At 43.7% G+C, this 26004-nt stretch overlaps 1 pseudogene; it reads right to left on the bottom strand.

Annotated features, from left to right (window-relative positions):
• LOC110300738 (uncharacterized) overlaps window positions 1-26004 on the bottom strand; it is a 63826-nt pseudogene that overhangs the window by 22022 nt on the left and 15800 nt on the right.

The following is a 26004-nucleotide window of genomic DNA, read 5'->3' as shown; positions in this document are numbered from 1 at the left end:
TTCTCAGAGTAGGAATCTCTGGGGATGAATTTTAAAATTAAAAAGATTTTTAAGGATCCACTCTTAGAAATTCCATCATAATTTTAAATTTCACTAGAAACAGTTTGAATTTTTAACATTCCTCTGGAGAAATTTTAACCAAGCCTGTAGAAACAAAGTAACTTGGCTTTGTCGAAGAGACAAGAAAAGCAAAGGTGCCTTCAGTTCTTTACCTATCCCTGCTCCAGCCCTATGTTTTAGAGCACAGCTAAGAGGCAGTGGTTGCCAGGGATTTGAGGGAAGCAGATGAGCAGGGGGGCAGTTTGCTTATGATCTGAGTATATCCCCCAAGAGCTCGTGTGCCCTAGTGTAGTAGTGCCTAAAAGTGGGGCCTTGTTAAAGAAGTCACTGGGTCACTGGTGCAGCTGTGCTTGGAAGAAGAAGAGTAAGGTCGCTCTTAGCGAGCATTTCTAAATTCTTGAGCGAGTTAGTGTCTTAGTTTTGTTTCCTGCTGCTATGATAAAATACCCACCACTGAAGCAATTTAAGAGAGAGAACATTGCTGGGCAGGGTGCCTCACACCTTTAATCCCAACACTTGACAGGCAGAGGCAGGTGATCTCTGTAAGTTTGAGGCCAGTCTGGTCTACAGAGCAAGTTCCAGGATAGCCAGGGCTGCACATAGAAACCCTGTCTAGAAAAACAGAGAGGGAGAGGGGGAGATGGGAGAGGGGAAGATGGGAGAGAGGGAGGGAAGAAGAGAGGGGAAGAAAGAAGGATGGAGGGAAAGAGGAGGGGGCAAGAGGGAGAGAGAGAGAGAGAGAGAGAGAGAGAGAGAGAGGGAGAGAGAGAGAGAGAGGGAGTATGTGTTTCGGGTAATATATAGTCCATCATTTTAGTAAACTCAAGGCAGCAGGTATTTGAAACCCTTAATCATACTGCAACAACAATCAAGGGCAGAGAGCAATAAATGAATGCTTGCTCAGCTAGCTTTTTCCTTTTCATTCAGTTTAGGACCCAAGGCCCAGAGAATGGTGCTGCCCACAGTGGGCAGGTCCTTTCATATCAATGAACACAATCAAAATAATCCATCAGTCATTGTCAGAGGCCCTTTCCCCCCAAGGGATTCTAGATTGTATCAAGATTAAATTAAATCTAAACATCACAACTGGTGCTGAGAGTAAGCCAGCCCACTGAGTCACACTCCGGTTTCCTGTCGCTGGTGATGTGGTCTCTCTCCTTTCAGCATACACTCTCATCATAACTATCTACCATGAGGTCCTTGGGGGCACTAAGGCAGTAATAGAGCTATGCCCGTGCATCTCCCAATAACCAACTTCTTCCTTCTGTTAGCCTGCCTCAGGAATTTCAGTATTGCCATAGGGTCTTTACTGCTGTGATAAAACACCATTACCAAAAGCAACTTGGGGAAGAAAGGATTTAAGTTCAGCTCATGGTCCATCATGAATGGAAGTCAAGGGAGAAACCTGAGGCAGGAACTAAGCAAAGCAAATCACTGTTTAGCTGCTTTGGGGTTTGCTCACTCCTGACTTGCTCAGCCTGTTTTCTTATATACCCCAGAACCACCAGTCCAGGGATGGTCCTCTCCCACATAAATCATTAGTCAAGAAAACTCTCCCATAGAGCCAATCTGGTGGGCCCCTTTTCTCAGTTGAGGTTCCCTCTTCCTAAATGACTTAAATTTATGTCAAGTTAACAAAAACTGTGTCTTAAATTCACAGTTATAGCAATAGAATGTGAATGACTAGACACAGGATGTTTTTTTTTTTTTTATGTTTAGCTTATTTTTAGTTGTATGTGTGTGTGTGGGTACGTACAGGTATGTGCACATGAGCACAGTTGCCCACGGAGGCCAGAAAAGAGAGTTGAATTCCCCCTGGTACTGGAGTTACAGGTCAGCCACCTGATGTGGGTGCCAAGAGCTGAATTCAGGTCCTGTAGGAAAGCAATACACTTTCTTATCCACCATGTCTTATATGGAGTCCATCGCTGTGTCACAGAGAATGTTCTCGGCACTCTAAACACTTCGGTGTGTGACAGAGCTAGCAAGATGGCTCAGCAATTAAGGGAGAGCACTTGTTGCTCTTCCAGAGGGCCCAGATTCAATTCCCAGCACCCAGAGAGTTGCTTACGAATGTCTGTAACTCCAGTCCTCAGGGGATCCAATGCCCTCCTCAGGCTTCCGTGGGCACTAGGCACACACGTAGTGCATTAACACTCGTGCAAGTAAAACATGCAAATTTTCAAAAAAAAAAAAAGGAAAAGGAAAAGGAAACACTCTCACTGAAGAGTGCTGGCTCTTCTTTATATAACTGTAGGAAAATAGGTTGGTGGGAGTTGGCTCAAATTTCTCAGCCCACGTTTAGGCTTTGCAATGCCCTCTAGTGGGAATATTCATAAGATCGTTGAGCAGCCAGTGGTAGAATAGCTCTGTGGGACACAGAAGTTACCTGATCCACCTTTTTGCCAGGATCTGCCCAGAGTCAGGCACAGTCCTCACCAGGACTTGCAGGCATCCATATCAATCTACGTTGGCCTCCTTCCTTTCCAAACTATCTCAAGTTGCTCTTTCCTGAGGGGTCTTTCCTTGTCCTGTGTGTCTTAACTATACATCTCCTGGATATAGAATGTCACACTTCTTCCTTTGGGTGCGACCCAAATGTGACTGGCCAAGGAGGACCTTTTATCTTCCCAGTCACCTAAGCTCCTTGTTCTGACAAGTTTCCTTCAACATCTGACACACCGCTATCATTCCATCACCTGAAGGCATGGTTTCACCTAGATTTTTCTGGGTCTTTGTTTGTCTTTAACTTAAAATCTTTCTGTTCCAAGATTATATTCAGGATATATAGCACAAAGCCATTAGGTATCCAGAGGTGCTTGGCTATAGCAATGATCTTAATAGTCTTCAGGAATACTGGCCACATGTTACATACTCATGTCCTGTGTGTCATCTCTTTCCTGGTGGGAAGAAAAGCTCCCTGACAGGAGTTTTATCTGTTCACTGATGTTCCTCAACATCTGGGCCACACCCTTGTCACCTTGCAGGTATACAGTAACCCACTGCCACATGAATGTTCTCGTTACATGAGTGACTAAGACCTTCAAGAAGAGATCCCCTCCTTTCTCATGCTGTAAATAAACAAAGCAAGTCCCCAGGTGGTGTGTGTGTGTGTGTGTGTGTGTGTGTGTGTGTGTGTGTGTGTGTGAAGTAACCTGTTAGTTAGAACAAGCAGACATCTTCGATCTCCCACCAGCCTAACACTTCAAGCTGCTCTGAAGCAAAAGCTGGGAACTGGTCTTGGTCCTGAGTCTCAGCTCCCTCAATAGCCTTCTCTGTATATGGTTATTTAGGTAACAAACTTGGACATTTTACTGCATTCTGCCATTATTTTATAGATTTGTCTGGACAAACAGAAGAATATGCTGGCAGTCCTCACTGGGAGAAATCTAGGGAGTGCAAAGGAGAAACAAGTGAGCTCTTTCAGGCCATGTCAGAGCTTATTAGCCCTGGCCAATCACCAGAAACCTACACGAAGTGGCAGGGAATTCCTTCCAAGCTATGTGTAAGTGGGAAAATGTGGGCCACTTCTCCACCTGTCCCACCAACTCCTGTCAAATATACAGTGTAAAACAACTGACAAATTATACCTCTCTTTTCTTCCCTGCCCTAAAGAGTCTCAAACTGTATACCAGAGTGGCCACTATATATAGTATATTTATAATAGATGTACACTGGCCACTAACTAATGTATCTATGTAACTATATGTATCTATTTGTATCTATGGCCACTAACTACATGTGTCTATCTATCTATCTATCTATCTATCTATCTATCTATCTATCTATCTGTCTGTCTGTCTATCTATGGACAGAGAGAGGAGAGAGAGAGAGCATGCCCAGACTGATTTTAAACTCAATCTTCCTGCCTTAGCTTCCCAAGTGTGAAGGTAATTAGAGTGACATAAACTATACCTAGATGACAGTTCTACGTTTTACTCATTATTTTAAAATATTTTCTCAGCAAAAAAGTATCAGGGACTTTCTGTCCATGACGGCTGCTGGGCAACCTTTCAGTGTGTGTTTTAGTGATACTTAAATGAGCCGGGAATCCAATTTCATTTCCTACAGATCTGAGCATCTAGAATCTACTAAGTGTGTACTTCCAGATGCATTTTTTTTTGCCACCCAGTGTCCAGTATTCACAAAGCAGTAGGTAAATATTAACAGGACACTTGGAAAGACTTCATTCCTCAAGGAAGAGAAAATGCCCACAGTGGTGGCCCCGCTAGCCTCAAAACATGCCAGCATTTCCTCCAAAGTCTACCCTTCAAAACAAAAGCAACCCAAGCGACAAGACTATCCCCATAAGATTTCATACACAAGAGATGTTTTGTGGAACTTAAAGCCTTTTCAAAAAAACAAAAACAAACAAACAAAAACACTGAAATAAATGGTAACTGGGGGAAAGTGGTGATTTAAAGACTCAGAAATCAAATCCAGAGCTGGGAGAGCATGCAGCTGGGAGAGCATGCAGTTCTGCTGTCCCTTGCAGGGCCTTACACTTTGTTAGCATTGCCTACTCACAGGTAGATCAGACTGTAGGGGGTCTAAAGACCTCAGTCTTCAAACCAGGCAATTTGATGCCTCAAGTCTGATTTACGGCGCCACTTTCAGGAGTCTCTGTTGCTAACTACCAGTCATAAATAAAAGTGCATAGGCACACATCGGCTACTACACTCAGATTACGCTGACGGAGAAAATCCCAGTTCCCAACATGGAAAAGTCTTTGAGAAATACACAGCAGGGATTTGTCCTCAACATCTCTGGCCCTGTAAATTTTTCTTTAACCACAAGTATTACAAACATAAGTCTCAGACCTGGGAAATTCTACACAGCCTTCTGGGACAAAGAAACAAATGCCTTAGCTGTTCTACAGCCCTGCAACTCTGGCTTCTCAGTGGTTGGTGGAACAAGACAGGAACTACACTGCTACTTGGAGACATGACATTTTCATATCTAATTGGCATTTGCTTCTGAAAAATAATAAAGTGTACCTATGTTAGAATTGTGGGAAAGCAGTTGTGGAATGTGGAGCCTGTGTGTTAATGAATGACAGGCCACTCTCCTTTACAAAAGGTCTTGCTTAACTCTAGGAGCTGTCCATAGATGATACCAATTGTTCCAACTCCCTACAATCCTTCGGTATGACCTCAGTTCCATTGGTCATTGTTCTACATTGTCAGTTGGGGGGGGGCATTGTTTATCAATGCCATGAGCCAATAGGCTTGCTATGGCTCTATGACACTATGCTGACCTGTCCTGCCATTCCCCTTATCTGTACTCTATTGCTTACCTCTCAACCTGGATGCTTCTTGTTGCAATTCTACTGAGATAATGCTCTGGCATTCCAGATTAAACTCCTTCCAAGCAAATCTTTCCAACACTAGACTCTCTATAAGAGCAACTTTAACAAAGCACTCCCTACACCAAGATTGTTCACTGAGCAGTCCAGAAGCAAAGTATGTGTGGGGGTGATAGCAGTAGTATCAGTGGAACCAGGAGGTATAGCATTAAAACCATAAAAAACAAATATGTGTGTACATGTACGTTCTCAAAACAGACACCTATAAAAAATGCATATAGATCCAGCCCACACAGCCTGATTCTTGGGACAAAGGACAAACCTGTCAGTTTTGACATGCTTCAACAAACAACCAAAATCTGCTTCTTAGGGGACCCTTCTTTCACTCCTGTTAATCAGTAACCAAAGAACTGAAATTGATATTGGAAGAGCACTTGATTAACACAACCAGAAACTGATGTTTCATATGAACTCAGAATATTCTATCTACCTCCCAGGCCTATGCAATATTTGGGGAGAAAAACACAATCTCTTCACATCCACCATCCAATTTGCTATGGCCACGTCTGCGGGGACAGGTAAGGAACTAACACAAAGAGAAGAAAGAAAATGTGTTCACTGGCTCAGGAAACCATAAGACCCTTAGGGTCACACGATAAACGGCCAGGAACACAACTCCAGTTTTCTGACCCTCTACCCAATGCTCCCTTTATTACAAACCATTGATACTTTTGAAACAACAGGCTTCCTAGAACTTAGACACAACTCACGTTTGCTGGAGGTGGAGACTACATTTTGATTGTTGTAACGCAGAAACTTGCCGTGCTAATGTACAGGAGCCCATTCTTCAATGCAAATGTCAATATGGTGACATGTTATCAATAACCAAAATAAGTTACAAGTAAGAAGGTTTCTGCTGTTCTGCCACTGCCTATGTTTTAGCTTCTTTGAAGAGACTCAGAAGAGGAATTGATCCTCTTGTTGACAACAGACTGAAGGATTTTGTATTTGTTGCATTATAATTTCCTAGATGGCCAGTAGTGGCACATGGTTTTAATCCTAGAGGCAGAGGCAAAAAGAACACTCTGAATTCAAGACCAGCCTGGTCTACAAAGTGAGTTCCAGGCTAGCCAAGGTTACATAGTGGGGCCAGGGGGCACAGAGAAAGACTGAGAAAATGCCTCTATCAAATTAGCCTGTAGATACGTCTGTGGGGGCATTTTCTTAATTAATGATTGATGTGGAAGAGCCCAGTTCACTGAAGGTAGTGTTTCTCCTGGGCATGTGGTTTTGGATTATATAAGGAAGCCTGCTGAACAAATCAATAAACAGCACTCCTTCGTGGTCCCTGCTTTAGTTCCTGCCTCCAGGTTCCTGTCTTGGCTTTCCCTGATGATGGATTGTAACCTGTAAGCCAAATGAACGCTTGCCTCTCCAAGTTGCTTTTGGTTAAGGTGTGTATCCCAGCGACAGGAATCACAGTAGCTCACCAGAACACTGCTAAAGTGCAAGGGGTGTGTGTGTGTGTGTGTGTGTGTGTGTGTGTGTGTGTTGCCTTTTATGTTAGGCTTGTCCTCTGTTATTTTATTTTTTTAATCCTTTTTTTAAAAATAATTGTATGCCAATGTGAGGATGCCAGAAGACCTGGAACTGTAGTTACAGGCAGTTGTGGGCTGCCATGTGGGTGCTGGGAATTGAACCCAGCTCCTCTGGAAGAGTAGTCAGTGCTCTTAACCACTGAGCCATCTCTCCAGTACCCCATTCTCAGTCATTTTTTAAATACAAAAGTGCCACACACTGTGGCAGAGGCCTACAATCTTAGCACCCAGGACACTGAGACCAAAGCATCACACGTGACACAAGTTTGAGGCCAGTCTGGGTGACAAGGTCAGAAGTTGCTTCTTTTGTAGAGGATGTTTTCGGTTTTACTTATGTGCATGCCCGTGTGTCTTTATGAGTGTGGGCACCTGGGCCTGCAGCCTGCAGAGGCCAGAAGAGGGTGTCAGATTCCCTAGAGCTGGAGTTACAGGCCGATGTGAGCTACCCAACATGGGTGCTGGGAACCAAATTCAGGTCCTCTTCAAGATCGTGAAATGTTCTTACACATGTCTCCAGTCCTGCAAGATCTTGCTTTTAAATTAATTAAGTAGAACTGCTGTATAATCTAGCAATCTCACTTCTGGATATATAGCCAAAGGAAGGTACTCAAAGCAGGATCTTTTTTTTTTTTTTTTTTTTTTTTTTTTAGATACTTTCTTCATTTACATTTCAAATGCTATCCCCAAAGCCCCCTATGCCCTCCACCCGCCCTGCTCCCCAACTCACTCACTCCCACTTCCTGGCCCTGACATTCCCCTATACTGGAGTATATAATCATCACAAGACCATCACTGGGCCTCTCCTCTCAGTGATGGCCGACTAGGCCATCTTCTGCTACATATGCAGCTAGAAACACAAGCTCGGGGGGGGGGGGCGGGGGTACTGGTTAGTTCATATTGTTGTTCCTCCTATAGGATTGCAGACCCCTTTAGCTCCTTGGATACTTTCTCTAGCTCCTTCATTGGGGGCCCTGTGTTCCATCCAATAGATGACTGTGAGCATCCACTTCTGTATTTGCCAGGCACTGGCATAGCCTCACAGGAGACAGCTATATCAGGGTCCTGTCAGGAAATTCTTGCTGGCATATGCAATAGTGTCTGGGTTTGGTGGTTGTTTATGGGTTGGATCCCCAGGTGGTGCAGTCTTTGGATGGTCCTTCCTTCCGTCTCAGCTCTGAACTTTGTCTCTGTAACTCCTTCCATGGGTATTTTGTTCCCCATTCTAAGAAGGAATGAAGTATCCACACTTTGGTCTTCCTTCTTCTTGTGTTTTGCACACTGTATCTTGGGTATTCTAAATTTCTGGGCTAATATCCACTTATCAGTGAGTGCATATCATGTAAGTTCTTTTGTGATTAGGTTACCTCACTCAGAATGATATCCTCCAGATCTATCCATATGCCTAAGAATTTCATAAATTCATTGTTTTTAATAGCTGAGTAGTACTCCATTGCGTAAATGTACCACATTTTCTGTATCTGTTTTTCTGTTGAGGGGCATCTGGGTTCTTTCCAGCTTCTAGCTATTATAAATAAGACTGTCAAAGCAGAATCTTGAAGAGATACTTGCACAAACATGTCTGTGATGACCATGCATAAGAACTAAGAGGAAGCAGTGAAATGCTCTTCAATGGAAGAATATACAAGCAAGTTATGGACTGTTAAAAGTTCTCCAAACAAACACAACCAGTGTGCAGTGTGTGGATATGTGTGCATTTTGTGGGGGCGTGTAAAAGAGTCTTGGGGCTAGAGAGATGGTTCAGTTCCTAGCATCCCCATAGCAACGTATAACTACCAAGGACTCCAGTCCCAGGAGATATGATGCTTCTTCTGACATCCTTGGCCTCCTGCACACAGGTGATGCACAGACACATACACACACACACACACACACACACACACACACACACACAGGAACAGCCACATGTGCACACACACAAACCAAAATTCATTATTTTATAAAGAGGGACCCTGAAGTGATGGTTTAGCAGTTAAGAGCAGTGGATGCCCTTGCAGAAAGCAGGTTCAAATTCTGCACCCACATGACAGTTCCTAGTCATCTGTAGCTACAGTTCCAGGAAATCAGGTGCTCTCCTCTAGCCTCTATGGGCACTGCAAACACATGGTACACAGAATAGAAGCAGGCAAAACACCCATACACACTACATAAGAATAAAGTGGGGGAAAGACTTTATAGACAACTCCATGGGGTCAGAGACATGGCTCAGTGCTTAAGAGCATGCATTGCTCTTGCAGGGGATCAGAGTTCAGTTCCCAACACTCACCTTAGGCAGCTCACAACTTTATTTATTTGTTCGTTCATTCATTCATTCATTCGTTTGCTTATAGTTTTCTTAAGACAGGTTTTCTCTGTGTAGCCCTGGCTGTCCTGGAATTCAAAGATCTGACCACCTCTGCCTCCCAAGTGTTTAAAAAAACACATGCCACCACCACCTGGCCATGATTGACTCTGAGGGCACCTGAAGCCACACATATGCACACAGATACATATACACATATTTTAAATTAAATAAAGTATATTTACAGAAATGTTCAACGATCTTTGTCCTAGCTAACATTATCTGTCAGTCTAACACACCCTAAAGTCATTTGAGAAGGAGAGGTTGCTATGAAATATAATGTGACAAGGGGGTGTCTGGTGGGCCCATGCCAAGATGTCCCCCTTAAAAAAAATCAATCCATGCAACAGATCTGGTATAAGAGAGGTTATTTGGAAGAAGGGAGTGAGGACCTGGAAATGGAGTCGAGGAAGATGAGTGGGCATGAAGACTGGGAGGCAGACTGATGGGAGCAGAGCCATGAGCAGAGAAGAGGATGTGGTACAGGGAAGGACAGAAAGAAGGAAAGACCAGCTGGAAAACCATGGAAACACAGAGAGAGAGAGAGAGAGAGAGAGAGAGAGAGAGAGAGAGAGAGAGAGAGAGAGAGAGAGAGAGAGAGAGCTGGAGTAGTGGAGCAGTCCTTTTATCTGCAGCCCACATTGGAAGCACCTGGCAGCAGCAAATGATGATGTAAGCTGTTGCTAGATCCCTGGGAGAAGCCTGGTGGAATTGCCTATAAACAGGTCAATTGAATTCCCTAGACTAAATTGGTCTGTGGGCATGTATTTGTCTTAGCTTATTAATAGAGGAGGAGGGCCCAGCCCACTGTAGATGGTACAAGCAGGTATCCTAGGCTATATAAGAAAGCTTGACTAAGCATTAACTGTCAGAAGCAAATAAGCAGCATTCCTGCATGGTTGTTGTTGTTGTTTTAAATTTATTTATTTATTTATTTATTTATTTATTTATTTATTTATTATATGTAAGTACACTGTAGCTGTTTTCAGACACACCAGAAGAGAGCATCAGATCTCATTACACATGGTTGTAAGCCACCATGTGGTTGCTGGGATTTGAACTGAGGACGTTTGGAAGAGCAGTCAGTGCTCTTAACCTCTCCCATGGTTTTTGTTTTGTTGCGTTTCTACCTGAGTTCCTGCCCTGACTTCATTCAATGACAGGCAGTCACATGTAAGTAAATCTAAACTCTGCTAAAGAGTTTTATCACAGCAGCAAGAAGAAAACTAGAACAATGTCAAAGATTAATGAAACAGATGAAGCAAGTAAGTGACTCAAGACCTGGGTAAGAAATTCATCAACTTAGACAAAAACTTCAGTCAGAGAAAGAAGGTTAGAAGGTGGGGGTGGGGGGCTGGAGGAATGTTGATTAGTTGATTCACTGATAGACTGATTCTGGGGGACACAAAAGCCAGAAATCTTAGAAATGAAAACCTCCAAAATCAAATAATAAAAGGTATTATCACCAAGGCAGGCGGTGGTAGCCCACTCCTTTAATCCCAGTACTTGGGAGGCAGAGGCAGGCAGATACCTGGGAGTTTGAGGCCAGCCTGGTCTGCAGAATGAATTCCAGGACAGCTAGGGCTACAATCCTGTCTACAAACAAACAAACAAACAAACAAAGACCTGGTATATCAAAGAAGCCTCAGGAGGTGAAGGTGAAGGAGTATAGAGATAGAAAAAAAGTGGACAGAACAATATGACCACAACATTCAAGACCTCTAGGACATGATCAAGACTAAGCCCATGGACCAGAACCTGTGGTGCAGAAAGGAGAATCAAGCTACAGACTGAAGGCATAGGAAATCAACAGAAATCAGACATGAGGGCTCATGTTATAATCTCAGCACTGGCAGGCAGAGGGAAGAAGAGGACTATTGTGAGTTCAAGACTAACCTGGGCTACGTAATGAGCTCCAGAGCAGTCAGGAAATAGTGTAGGGCCCAAAAAGCCAGATGGGACCAGGCATTGAGACTCACACCTTTCATCCCAGCACTCAGGAGGCAGAGGCAGGAGGATTAATGAGTTTGAGGTCAATCTAGTCTACAGAGTGAGTTCCAGGACAGCCAGGGATACACAGAGAAACCCTGTCTCAGATAAAAATCAGAGGGACAGGAGGAAAACAAAGCAACACAATAAAATTGTAACAAAAAAAAAATGTCTCAACTCCACAGAAATAAATGGACATCCAAGTAACAGAGACAGTATCCAAATAGCCGTTACTGAAAATATCTTCCCCATGGCAGTCTCTAGAACACTAAGAGTACAGAATGAGAAAATACTGAAATCTAAAAGAGAGAAATGCCAGGCTCCTTCTAAAGGAAAACGTAGAACCTTACCAACAGACTTTTCAGCAGAAACCCTAAGAGAAAGAAGTGCCTGGAAACGTATTCCAAGTACAAATTGAAACAAAGTAACTGCCAACCAAGACTATGTCAACAAACACATCATTTAAAACAAGAGAAATAAATATACAACAAGCGTGCATTTATTTATGATCACTAATCCACCACTGAAAAATGGCTTGAAGGAGGCTACGACACTAGGAAGAGGCACAAAGCCATATCTAGGCAGGAAGATCTGGGAGATCTGACTAAAACATAAACAAGTAAGGAAACAGGAAAGAGTCAAGCAGTCCTAGCTCAGTTAGCAACAAACCTCTAACATAAAGAAAGGACAAATTAGCCAGGTGATGGTGGCGCGCGCCTTTAATCCCAGCACTTGGGAGGCAGAGGCAGAGGCAGGCAGATCTCTAAATTCAAGGTCAGCCTGGTCTACAAAGAGAGTTCCAGGACAACCAGAACTACAGAGAAACCCTGTCTTAAAATGTTTTAAAATGGGGGGGGGGAAAATAATAATAAATATAATACACTTAAGTCTGTATCTAAAAATACATACATAGTTTAAATGAAATTTTCTTATCTAGTCTGACAATGCTCCCTCCAAGAGCCAATATCAAGCATAAGAAGCCCTTTTGAGTCCTCTTTTTGGTCAGGGTTGTAAAGAGACTCCCAAAGCGTACAGCCTATTGCTATTGTCTTTGGCTGCCCCCAGAGCTGGACTACTAAGTCACTACTGAAGAAAGCACTATGCACCCCAGATATAGGGACTAGAGTCCCCTGTGCTGGAATCAACCTGAATGCTGCCTCCCTGAGGACTAGAGCTTTTCATGGTACCAACGGTGCCATGTAAGCTCCCAATCAAAAGAGGGAAGCAACCAAAGTTTCTGCCCAGCTCTGATACCCATAGAACACACAGCCACCAGCATGGCATGACACACCTAATATGCAGTAGTGGCCCACATACTTTGGCGGTAACCTGCAGCTAATTGGACTTAAGACCTGCTCAACAGAAGGGAAATTATGCCTGGTACTGGAAACCTAGCCAACTATCCAGTGCTAGCAAAGTCATGGATCTTGAAGAAGAACCCACAACTACCACATTACTAAAAAGCATAGTCCCTAACTATCCTAAATATTTATCCTTCTACCCACAGATAAATATAGTCCTCACCCCTCATCAGGGGAATTTCTCTTTGCAACAGACAGAGATCATTACAAAAACAAAAAACAAAAACAAAACAACAACAACAACAAAAAAAACCCACACCCAATCAAAACGCAGAACTAGGGAGCTTAGTCCCAGTGGATACATCTACAAACAACTCCCACAGCCAAGGCTCAGGGAGTTTGCCGTGAAACTGTCTCCTAGTCGTGCCAGAAGATACACCCATAAAACTTCATTAACACAACTGACTAAACATGAGCTGAACACGGGCAGCAAGAGACAGAGGAAAGCCCACACAGCCTAAGGAATGCTGAGAGCAGGAGAAATAGTCTTCTCCAGGAAAGAGCACACCAACTGGTTATCCAATACCAAATGGTCAACCTAAACACACACACACACACACACACACACACACACACACACGTAACGTTATACAGACTGAGAAAGTTATATTTAGGAATATATCAGGGTTACTATTGCTGTGATAAAACACCGTGACCCAAAGCAAGTTGAAGAAAACAGGGTTTATTTGGCTTACACTTCTATATCATAGTCCATCTCAGAAGGAAGTCAGAGCAGGAACGCAAACAGGGCAGGCACCTGGAGGCAGGGGCTGATGCAGAGGTCATGAAGGGGTGCTGCTCTTCAAGCATGCTCTGCCTGCTTTCTTAGAAAACCCAGAGCCTCCAGCCCAGGGATGACACTACCAGACAGACTAGACAGAAAAATGCTGGCACTAACTGACATTATAAAACAAATGGACCTAACACATTTACAGGTCATTTCAGCCAAACACAAAAACTGCACAAGGCAACTGAGACGATGCCCTGGATCCTATCTGACCACCACAGATTAAAGCTGGATATCAACGACAGAAACAAGAGAAAGTTTACAAACTCGTGGAAATGAAACAACTTACTACTGAATGAAAAATGAGTCAAAACAGAAGTTCATAAAGAAATTAAAGACCTTCTAGAATTGAATAAAAATGAATACACAGAATGTCCTAACTAATGGGACACAATGCAGGCAGGTCTAAGAGGCACGTTCATAGCACTAAGTGCCTACACACACACACACAAAAAAAAAAAAAAAAACTGGAGGTATTTCATACTAGTAACTCAATAATACAACCAAAATGTCTAGAACAATGGTTCTCAGCCTATGGGTCATGACCCCCATATCAGATGTCCTGCATATCACATATTTAAATTATAATTCATACAGTAGCAAAATGACACTTATGAGGTAACAATGAAATAATTTTATAGTTGGAAGTCAGCACAACATGAGGAACTGTGTTAAAGGGATTCGGCATCAGGAAGGTTTAGAACCACTGCCCTAGAAGAAAAAGAAAAAATCACACCCAAAGGAGAAGTTAAGAAACAGTCAAACTCATGACTAAAGTCAATAAAATTGAAATAAAGAAAAACAATAGAGAGAATCAATAAAATAAAGATTTGGTTCTTTGAGGACACCAGCAAGACTGAAAAACTCTTCTCGGAATTAAATGAAAGGTGGAGAGAAAATATTCAAACTAACAAAATTAGTATGAAATGAAAAGGAGACATACAAAACAACAGTGAAGAAATTCAGAGCATGAAAAGGACACACGGGATAAACCTGTACTCTTCCCAACTGGAAAGTCTAATCAAAGAAATCGATAATCCGAAACACACTACTTATAAAAGTTAAACCAAGATCAGATAAGCAATTTAAACCTATAACCCCTACTGAAATAGAAGCAGTTATCAAAAGTCTCCCAACCACAAAAAGCCAAGAGCCACATGTTTTAACGTAGAATTCTACCAGACTTTCAAAGCAGAGTTAATGTCAACACTCCTCAAATTATTACACAAAATAGAAACAGAAGGAGCACTGCCCAATCCATTGTACAGTTAACCTGATACCAAACCACATGCACAACCAACAAAGAAAGAGAACTACAGACCAATTTTTCTTATGATCAGAGATGCAAAATTTCTCAATAAAATACTTGCAAACTGAATCGAAGAACACATTAAAAAGATCATCCACCATGATCAAGTAGGCTTCATCCCAGAGATGTGGGGATTACTCATCATATAAAAAGTGACAAAATGTATTCCACTCTATAAACAAACTGAAGAAGAAGAAAAAAACCCACATCTGATTAGACTCAGAAAAGGCCTTTGTCAAAAATCTAACATCTAGAGCTAGAGAGATGGCTCAGAAGTTAGGAGCACTCACTGACTGCTCTTTCAGGGGTCCTGAGTTCAATTCCCAGCAACTACATGGTGGCTCACAACCATCTGTAATGGATGTAATGGGATCTGATGCCCTCTTCTGGTGTGTCTGAAGACAGCTACAGTGTACTCATATACATAAAATAAATAAATCTTTTTTAAAAATCCAACACCCATTCATGATAAAAGTCCTGGAGAGATTAGGGATACAAGGGACATATCTAAATATAATAAAGGCAGTTTACAGCAAGCCTATAGCCAACATCAACTTAAACAGAGAGAAACACAAAAGCGATTTCACTAAAATCAGGAACAAGACAAGCTCATCCACTCTCTCCATACCCATTCAATACAGTATTGTTAGCTAGAGCAATAGGGTGACTGGGGGACGCTAAGGGGATACAGTTGGAAAGAAAGAAGTTGAAGTAACTTTATTTGTAGATGACATCATAGTATAATAAATGACCCTTTAAACATCCACCAGGAGCTGGGCGTGGTGGCGCACGCCTTTAATCCCAGCACTTGGGAGGCAGAGGCAGGTGAATTTCTGAGTTCGAGGCCAGCCTGGTCTACAGAGTGAGTTCCAGGACAGCCAGGGCTACACAGAGAAACCCTATCTCAAAAAACAAAAACCAAAAAAAAAAAAAACAAAAAAAACAAAAAAACAAAAAAAAACAAAACAAAACAACAACAACAAAAAATCCACCAGGAAAGTCCTACGGCTGATAAACACTTTCAGCAAAGTAACTGGATATAAAATTAAGTCATAAAATCAGTAGTCCATACTCTCTTTCCATCCTACCCCCCCTTCCCATATGTTTCCAGCCATTCCCTCCCCCCTCTCTCTTTCTCCCTTTCTGTATCCCCACCTCCACCCCTTTCTCGGTCTCTACCCCTTTCCCAGGTTCCCCCGACCCCCAGTTAACATCCTTTATACTAGACCTATCTCTCTCCCTCTGCTGCAATTATGCCTCATAATACTACATTACAAAACATAACAGCATCATTATCCCTGATTCTAAGCTGTATTACAGAGTTATAGTAATAAAAACAGCATGAGTATTGGCACAAAACCAGACACGTTGATCAATGGAATAGAATTGAAGACACAGACACAAATCGTATGGACACCTAATTTTTTTTTTTATAAAGCCAGAAATACATACTGGAAAAAAGACAGTATTTTCAACAAATGGTGCTGGTCCAACTGGATGTCTGCATGTAGAAGAGTGCAAATGGACTTAGCACTCTGCCCCAAACTCAACTCCAGATGGATCAAACCTCAACATAAAACCAGATGCACTGAGCCTGACCAAAGGGAACGTGGAAAGTAGTCTTGAACTTATCAGCACAAAAGAGGACTTCTTGAATAAAGCACTGTTAGCACAGGCACTAAGTTCAACATTTAATAAATGGGACCTCATGAAACTGGGGAACTTCTGCATGGCAAAGGACACTGCCAATCAGACAAAGCAGCAGCATATGGGAAAAGATTTTTACCAACTACATATCTGACCAATAGAGGGCTACTATCCAAAATATATAAAGAACTTTAAAAACTAGGGTCTTAAAGTTTTACTGCTGTTAACAGACACTATAACCAAGGCAACTATTATAAGAACAACATTTAATTGGGGCTGGCTTACAGGTTCAGAGGTTCAGTCCATTATCATCAACATTGGAGTATAGCAGCATCCAGGCAGGCATGGTGCAGGAAGAGCTAAGAGTTCTATCTACATCTTCATCTGAAAGCTGCTAGGAGAAGACTGGCTTCCAGACAACTAGGATGAGGGTCTTAAATTCCATGCCCACAGTGACACACCCACTCCAACAAGGCCACACCTCCTAATAGTGCCACTCCCTAGGCTAAGCATATACAAACCATCATATCTAGATATCAAGAAAAAAAATAACCCAACTTAAAAATAGGGTACAAATCTAAACAAAGGATTCTTTAATTTTTTAACAAAGGATTCTTAATAGAGAGATATCAATTGGCTGAGAAACACTTAAGAAATGTCCAACACCCTTAGCCATCAGGGAAATACAAATCAAAACTACTTTTAAGATATCATCTTATTGCAATAAGAATGACTAAGATCAAAATAACCCAAATGACAGCACATCCTGGCAAGGATGTGGAACTAGGGAAACACTCATCCATTGGTGGTGAGAGTGCAAACTTGTACAGCCACTATAGAAATCAGTGAGGTGGTGGTTCCTCAGGAAGATGGGAATCGATCTACCTCAATATCTGGATATACTATTCTTGGGCTTTGCCTTAATTTAGGTTACTATTATTACGATGAAACACCATGACCATCACTGATATATAATTCATCACTGAAGCACAGTTCATCAGTGAAGGAAATTAAGACAGGAACACAAACAGGGTAGAGTATAGAGACACAAGCTGATGCAGAGGTCTTTGAGGGGTACTGCTCACTAGCTTGCTCTCCACACCTTGCTCAGCCTGCTTTCTTATGAAAACCAGGACCACATGTCTAGGGGATGACTCTACTCACAGTGGACTGGTTTCTCCCACATCAACAACTAATTAAGAAAATGTTCTACAGGCTTGCTTACAGCCCAATTTTTTTTTTTTTAGATATTTTCTTTATTAACATTTCAAATGTTCTCCCCTTTCCCAGTTACCTCTCTGAAAACCCTTATCCCATCTCCTCTCCCCATGCTCACCAACCCACCCGCTCCTGCTTCCCTGTCCTGGCATCCCCCTACACTGGGGCACTGAGTCTTCCCAGGACCAAAGGCCTCTCCTCCCATTGATGTCCAATAAGGCTACATATGAAGCCGGAGCCATGGGTCCCTCCATTTTCTACTCTTTGGTTGGTAGTTTAGTCCCTAGGAGCTCTGAGGGTACTGTTTGGTTCGTACTGTTGTTCCTCTTATGGGACTGCAAGTTCCTTCAACTCTTTGGGTCCTTTCTGTAGCTCCTCCATCGGGGATCTTGTGCCCAGTCCAATGGTTGGCTGAGAGCATCACCTCTGTATTTGTTAGTCACTGTCAGAGCCTCTCAGGAGACAGCTAAATCAGGCTCCTGTCAGCAAGCACTTCTTAGCATCCACAATAGTGTCCAGATTTGGTTTACAGCCTAATCTTATGGAGGCATTTTCTTAACTGGGATTCCCTCCCGTTGGATGACTCAAGTTGACAATAAAATTAATCAGTACAGGAATAGAGCCAAAGAATGCTTCATCCTACCACAAGACACTTACCCAACTATGTTCATTGCTGTTCTATTCATAATAGCCAGAAATTAGAAGCAATCTAGATGTCCCTCAACAAAAGAATGGATAAGGAAAATGTGATTCATTTACACAATAGAGTATAACTCAGTTTTTAAAAAAGTGACATCATAAAATTTGCAACTAAATGGATGGAACAAACAAACCAACAAACAAACAAACAAAAATCCTGAGTGAGGTATCCGAGACCCAGAAAGACAAAAGAGTGTGTATTCACTTACACGTGGATATTAACACTGTTAAGTCACTAATAACCAAGCTACAATCCATAGAACCACAGAAGTTAGGTGTGGAGTAAGAGACGAAGGAGTACAGAGAGGTCTCACTAAGAAAGGGAGACACGGCAGTTATGGATGGATAGCGAGGGGCTGGGATAGGAGAGCCAAGATTATCAGAAGAGGGATGAAGGAGGAAACAGAGGAAGAGACAGTGAAAATCAAGGACCATTTGAAGGACAGCATGGATCTGAAGGGCAGTATAGAAAATTAAAACAGAAGCTTCCAAAACATATACATGTTTGAAGATGATCTAAATAAAATTGCCAGATAATGAAGGAGACAGAGCCCCAACTGGTCAGTTCTTGTCACTAATGAAGCTTCCAGCACCAGGTCTGGGCTATATCTAATTTAGTTGTTGGCCAAAGGAGTCCCATGCCACCGTTCTAGTTTTTTGATACAGGAAAGTACTCTGCACTCTGATGAAAAACAAAAACAAAAACCATAAAAACCAAGCCAGCCACAAACAGGACAGCTGTGTCCTGCCTGCTGTAAAATGCTCGGGTAGTGGTAGCACAAAGCTTATGGCAGTAACCAACCAATACCTAATTTGATTTAAGGCCCACTCCATGAGATAGAACCCATACCTGACATTACTTCGGTGGCCCAGAACCAAATACTAGATATACCAGGGACCTAGGGTAAAACCAAATATTATAGATTTGAAGAAAAAGTAACAATAAAGACTCCTACTGACATTCTCCTGTACTCAGATCAGTGCCTTGCTCAGCCATCATCCAAGAAGCTTCCTCCCACAACAATGAGAGCAAATAAAGAGACCCACAGCCAGACATTATGCAGAGAGTAAGAGACCTTGGGACACTCAGACCTAAGTGGGATGTCTACACCAAATCCCTCTCATCAGAGCTCAGGGAACCCCACAAAAGAGGAGGCAGAAAGAAGGTAAGAGGGGCAGAGGGGATGGAGGACACCAAGATAAAGGTTCTCTAAAGCAACATGATCAAAGTTGCTATGACCACACAGAGACCGAGGCAGCGCCTGTGCAGGTCTGCACCAGTGCCTCTGCATGTGTATTGTGGCTTGTGGTTTAGTGTCGTTACGGGATTCCTCACTGTGCAGATGAGTGGGTCTCTGATTCTTAGGCCTTCTCGTGGGTTCTTTTCCTCCTGTTTGTCTTGTCCAACTCCAATGTGATCATTCTTGTTTTATCTTGTTTTTGTTGTTGTTGTTGTTATAGTATATTATTATCTCTTATAAATATGTTTTTTCCTTTAATTACTTATTTATTTATTCACTTTACATTCCATTTGGAGCCTACCCCCTCTCCTTCTGGTCCTTCTATATAGAGCCCCTCCACCATCCCCCATGACTCTGTTTTCTAGTGAGAGACCAAAAGGGAGTAGATGTGAATGGGTGGGGAGGTGGGGAGGAACTGGGAGGGAGTAGAGGGACAGGAAACCATTATCAGGACATATTATGTGAGAGAGAAAAATCTATTTTCAATAAAAAGGAAAAAATAAAAGGGATACATGTACCAAAAACAAAGTCTTCCTCTTTGCAGATGGTACAACCCTCCTCTATTTAGAAGACTATTGATTTTATGTATGTGAGTACACTGTTGCTGTCCTCAGACACACCAGAAGAGGACATTGGACCCCATTTCAGATGGTTGTGAGCCATTATGTGGTTGCTGGGAAGAGCAACCAGTATTCTTTTAAAGGCTGAGCCATCTCTCCAGCCCTAGAAGACTTTTAACATTGTTGAGACTGCTATAGACTATGGGGACTCTGGAAGTTGAACTAAATGTACTTTGTATTATTCTATGTTTAGGTGTGGCCCCAGTAGACTCATATGTTGGAACAAGCCTATGGGGGTCAGGGAGTGGAATGTGATGGTTTGTATATGCTTGGCCCAGGGAGTGGCACTATTTGGAGGTGTGACCTTGTTGGAGTAGGTGTGGCCTTGTTGGAATAGGTGTGTCACTGTGGGTGTGGGCTTTGAGACCCTCATCCTAGTTGCCTGGAAACCAGTCTTCTAGCAGCCTTCAGATGAAAATGTAGAACTCTCAGCTCCTCCTGTTCCATGCCTGCCTGGATGTTGCCATGTTCCCACCTTGATGATAACAGACTGAACCTCTGAACCTGTAAGCTAGCCTCAATTAAATGTTGTCCTTAATAAGACTTGCCTTGGTCATGGTGTCTGTTCACAGCAGTAAAACCCTAACTAAGAAACCAACATATATATATATACATATATATATATATATTGCAAATAAGGGGGCTTAAGAGATGGCTCAGTTAAGAGCACCAGCTGCTCTTTCAGAGATCATAAGTTCAAGTCCCAATACCCACAGGGCGGCTCACAACCATCTATAATTGTAGTCCCATGGGATTTAATGGCCTCTTCTAGTGTACAAAATATTCATATACATAAAATAAAATCTTTTTCAAAAATAGGCAAATAAACTGTACAGACAACGAGGTATTTTAATGGCGGAGCTCCGGGTCGAAACGTATCTCACACAGGAGACAGTGGATTCGACCACGAGGCTTGGAAGCTAGGGGTTTTTATAGAAAAGGAGTGGGGCTGGGGGAAGAATTGGCGCGGTTTCACATGATTGGTCCATTTAAACATCAGCAGCCTGAGGTCAGAGGGGTGGGAGATAGGGAAGCGATGGGCCTGCCCGGGCATGTCCTGGTCTGTTCTGCTATGTTCTCAGCCCCAGGTTTCAAAGCTGGGGTATCGGGCCTCTGCTAAAAAGGCTCAGTTATGCCAGATAGAAGTGACCTACCTAGGATATGTCCTGAGAGATGGACAACGGTGGCTCACAGAAGCCAGAAAACAAGCTGTTATGCAGATCCCGGCCCCTACTACTGCTCGCCAGGTAAGAGAGTTCCTGGGGACTGCCGGGTTTTGCAGACTCTGGATTCCCGGATTTGCCTCACTGGCAGCTCCCTTGTATCCACTAACCAAAGAGAAAGGGGAATTCACCTGGACCAGGGAACATCAGCTAGCCTTTAAAACTCTCAAAAAGGCACTGCTGCAGGCTCCAGCATTGGCCCTGCCAGATTTAAACAAACCTTTCACCCTATACATTGATGAAAGAAATGGAGTGGCAAGGGGAGTTCTTACCCAGGTTTTGGGACCATGGAAGCGCCCGGTAGCCTACTTATCAAAGAAACTGGACTCTGTGGCCAGTGGATGGCCCTCCTGCCTGCGAGCGATAGCAGCCACGGCTGTGCTAGTAAGAGATGCTGACAAACTGACTATGGGCCAAAATGTTACCATAGTGGCCCCACACTCTCTTGAGAGCATCGTCAGGCAACCACCGGACCGCTGGTTGACCAACGCCCGAATGACGCATTACCAGAGCCTATTGCTGACAGAGCGAGTAAGTTTCGCACCCCCAGCCATTCTCAACCCTGCCTCCTTACTACCTGAGGCTGACGAGGCCCCTGCACATAAGTGTGAAGAGATACTGGCAGAAGAGACTGGAATCCGGCCAGACCTCACAGACCAACCTTGGCCAGGGGCGATGACTTGGTTCACAGACGGAAGCAGCTTTGTGGTAGAAGGTAAGCGGAGGGCTGGGGCAGCAGTAGTAGATGGAAAGTCTGTCATATGGGCCAGCAGCCTGCCAGAGGGTACATCAGCTCAAAAAGCAGAACTAATCGCACTAATTCAAGCCTTAAGGCTGGCAGAAGGAAGGACTCTTAATGTCTATACTGACAGCCGGTACGCTTTTGCCACGGCTCATGTTCACGGAGCAATATACCGACACCATGGACTGCTGACGTCTGCCGGCAAAGATATCAAAAATAAAGAAGAAATTCTCAGCTTATTAGAAGCTGTTCATCTGCCCCGTAGGGTGGCAATTATCCATTGCCCAGGACACCAGAAGGGAACTGGGCCCGTTGAAAAAGGAAATCAAATGGCAGACCAAGAAGCTAAAAAAGCAGCCCAAGGGCCAATGACTCTGGTGGTGAGAACCCAACAGCCCACTGCTGAGGAAATTAATAAAAGAACCCTCACAGAAGAAGAGGGGCGAGATTACTTAGCTAACATACACCATCTGACTCATTTAGGAACTAAAAAAATACTAAAATTGGTTAGTAAGTCCCCCTATTACATTCCTGGATTAAAGAGAATTGTGCAGGAGATAGTAAAAAACTGCCGTGCTTGTGCACTTACCAATGCTGGGTCTAGCAGGCTCCAGGAAGGAAAACGACTGCGAGGAGACAGGCCTGGAGCCTACTGGGAAACTGACTTCACTGAGGTGAAACCGGCTAGGTATGGAAATAAATATCTCCTAGTTTTTATAGACACCTTCTCGGGATGGGTCGAAGCGTTCCCCACCAAGAAAGAAACAGCTAATGTAGTGGTCAAGAAGATACTTGAAGAAATCCTTCCCCGCTTTGGGATACCTAAGGTAATGGGGTCAGACAACGGACCTGCCTTTGTCTCCCAGGTAAGTCAGGGATTGGCCAGGCAACTGGGGACAAATTGGAAATTACATTGTGCATACAGACCCCAGAGTTCAGGACAGGTAGAGAGGATGAACAGGACGCTAAAGGAGACTCTGACTAAAATAGCCTTAGAATCCGGTGGAAGCGATTGGACAGCCGTTCTCCCTTATGCCTTGTTCAGGGTTCGGAATACACCTGGACCCCTTGGCCTAACTCCATTTGAATTAATGTATGGGGCACCCCCACCCATTTTTATGACTGTAGGGGATAGGAATCACCCGGATGTGTCTTTCTCTCCTTCTTCTAGTCTTTTGGCTCGATTAAAAGCTCTCGAAATAGTAAGAAAAGAGGTCTGGGAACAGCTAAAAGAAACCTATGTTGCTGGTGACACACAGGTGCCGCACCAGTTTGAAGTAGGAGACGCAGTCCTGGTGAGGAGACACCGAGCGGGAAACCTAGAACCGAGGTGAAAGGGACCCTACTTGGTGCTACTGACAACGCCCACCGCGGTCAAAGTGGAAGGAATCCCCACTTGGGTCCACGCATCCCACGTCAAGAGAGCACCCCCTGGAGTCAGCCATGATGAGTGGACTTTGGAGAAGACTACTAACCCTTTTAAGTTGCGCCTGCTTCGTAAGAGCGATCCCAAAGGACTTCAACCCCCACAGTCCTGTTCAACAAACGTGGGAGGTACTCAATGAGGGGGGTAGGGCTGTATGGACAATCGCCGAGGTACACCCTCTGTGGACTTGGTGGCCTGATCTTTTCCCTGACATCTGTAAGTTGGCTATAGGAGCCCCTCCTGGATGGGACTTGGAGGGGTACTCTGACATTCAGAGGGCACCTTTAACACCCCCTCCGTACGTAGAAAAACATTCGAGAGACCCATGGGGTGGTTGCTCTAACCAAAGGGATAGAAGTATGCTTCGAACCCATCCCTTCTATGTCTGTCCCGGGCCCCACCGAAGTCAATCCCTTAATCCAACATGTGGAGGTAAGGCTGACTTCTATTGCAAGAGCTGGGGTTGCGAGACTTCAGGTACAGCCCACTGGAAGCCCTCCTCAAGCTGGGACTATATTAGAGTAACAGCCAACTATTCCCTAGCGTCTTATGTACCTGGAGGATTCGACCTAGACGAGTGTACTGACTGGTGCCATCCGCTCCGTGTCACCTTTACTGAACCAGGGAAAAGAGCTCTGGGATGGACAAAAGGGTATACCTGGGGTCTTAGGATTTACAAGGAAAGATATGATGAGGGATTATTGTTCACCATCAGACTAAAAGTAGAGACCCCCTACAATCCTTTAGGCCCCCCAACCAAGTCCACACCCCTCACCCATACTATTCCTCAGCCTACTCCGGTGATTGCGGACCCTCTTAGTATGGCTGCTATCACCCAACCTCCCACTCCTCAGGTACCTCTAATTATTACCCCTGAGATTCCTTCAACAAGACAGAGGATGTTTAACCTAGTGAGAAGAGCCTTTTATGCCCTTAATAGAACTGATCCAAGGGCTACTGAGGACTGCTGGCTATGCCTGACCTCGGGTCCGCCTTATTATGAAGGAATTGCTTTCAATGGAGATTTCAACAGAACCAGCAGCCATACTTCCTGCTCTTGGGGAACAGGACAAAAACTGACCCTGACTGAAGTATCTGCGAGGAGTCCAGGTCTCTGTATAGGCACCCCACCTTCCACTCACAAACACCTATGCGGACAAATTCAGTCCGTGTCCAGAACGGAAGCTAATTACTATCTTGTACCTTCCCCGGTTGGATGGTGGGCTTGCAATACAGGACTTACTCCCTGTGTATCAACTAAGGTTTTTAATTCATCTCAGGATTTTTGTGTCATGATCCAGCTGTTACCCCGCGTATATTATCACCCTGCATCCAGTTTAGAAGAAAGCTATGCTGGCCGGCGGTCGAAAAGAGAACCAATTACTTTAACCCTGGCTGCATTCTTGGGAATAGGTATGGCAGTAGGAGTGGGGACAGGAGTGTCAGCTTTGATAGAAGGAAGACAGGGAATTCAGTCTTTGAGGGATGCTGTCAATAAAGACCTAGCGGCAATAGAGAAGTCCATTGACGCTTTAGAAAAATCTTTGACCTCCCTGTCTGAGGTAGTTTTGCAGAACAGGAGAGGTCTTGATTTGTTGTTCCTAAAGGAAGGAGGACTGTGTGCTGCCCTTAAAGAAGAGTGCTGCTTCTATGCAGATCATACAGGAATAGTTAGAGACTCTATGCAGAAACTGAGAGAAAGATTAGAGCGAAGGAAACGGGAACGGGATGCTCAACGGGGGTGGTTTGAGTCGTGGTTTGAATCACGACCATCTTGGATAACTTCTTTGATTTCCGCTGTAGCTGGACCAATCCTTATGATATGCTTAGCTTTAGTTTTCGGCCCCTGTATAATAAATAGAGGAATGGCTTTTATCCAGAGTAGAATTGATACAGTAAAACTCATGGTTCTTCAAAGGCAATATCAACCTATAGTTCAGGTAGATGAAGAGTTAGGGGACACCAATCTCTAAAATTCTATGATTAGAATTAGTCTAAACAGAAGAAGAGGGGAATGAAAGGAAATAAAACTTGAGACCTGTGATTCATGTAATGTATGTCAAATAGCCCAAAGAGTTGTTTGTGAGCTTTGAAACCTGGGGCTGAGAACATAGCAGAACAGACCAGGACATGCCCGGGCAGGCCCATCGCTTCCCTATCTCCCACCCCTCTGACCTCAGGCTGCTGATGTTTAAATGGACCAATCATGTGAAACCGCGCCAATTCCTCCCCCAGCCCCACTCCTTTTCTATAAAAACCCCTAGCTTCCAAGCCTCGTGGTCGAATCCACTGTCTCCTGTGTGAGATACGTTTCGACCCGGAGCTCCGCCATTAAAATACCTCGTGTTGTTACATCAAGGTGTTGTGTTCTATTCGTGATTCTTGGGTGCACGCTGAATCGGGAGTTGGGTGGGGGTTTC

This window comes from Mus caroli, unplaced genomic scaffold (assembly GCF_978045245.1).
Source record: "Mus caroli unplaced genomic scaffold, Mus_caroli_1 scaffold_10, whole genome shotgun sequence".
NCBI classification, from domain to species: domain Eukaryota; kingdom Metazoa; phylum Chordata; class Mammalia; order Rodentia; family Muridae; genus Mus; species Mus caroli.
The sequence above is the reverse complement of the archived record's forward strand: the minus strand, read 5'-3'. Positions and strand labels throughout refer to the sequence as shown.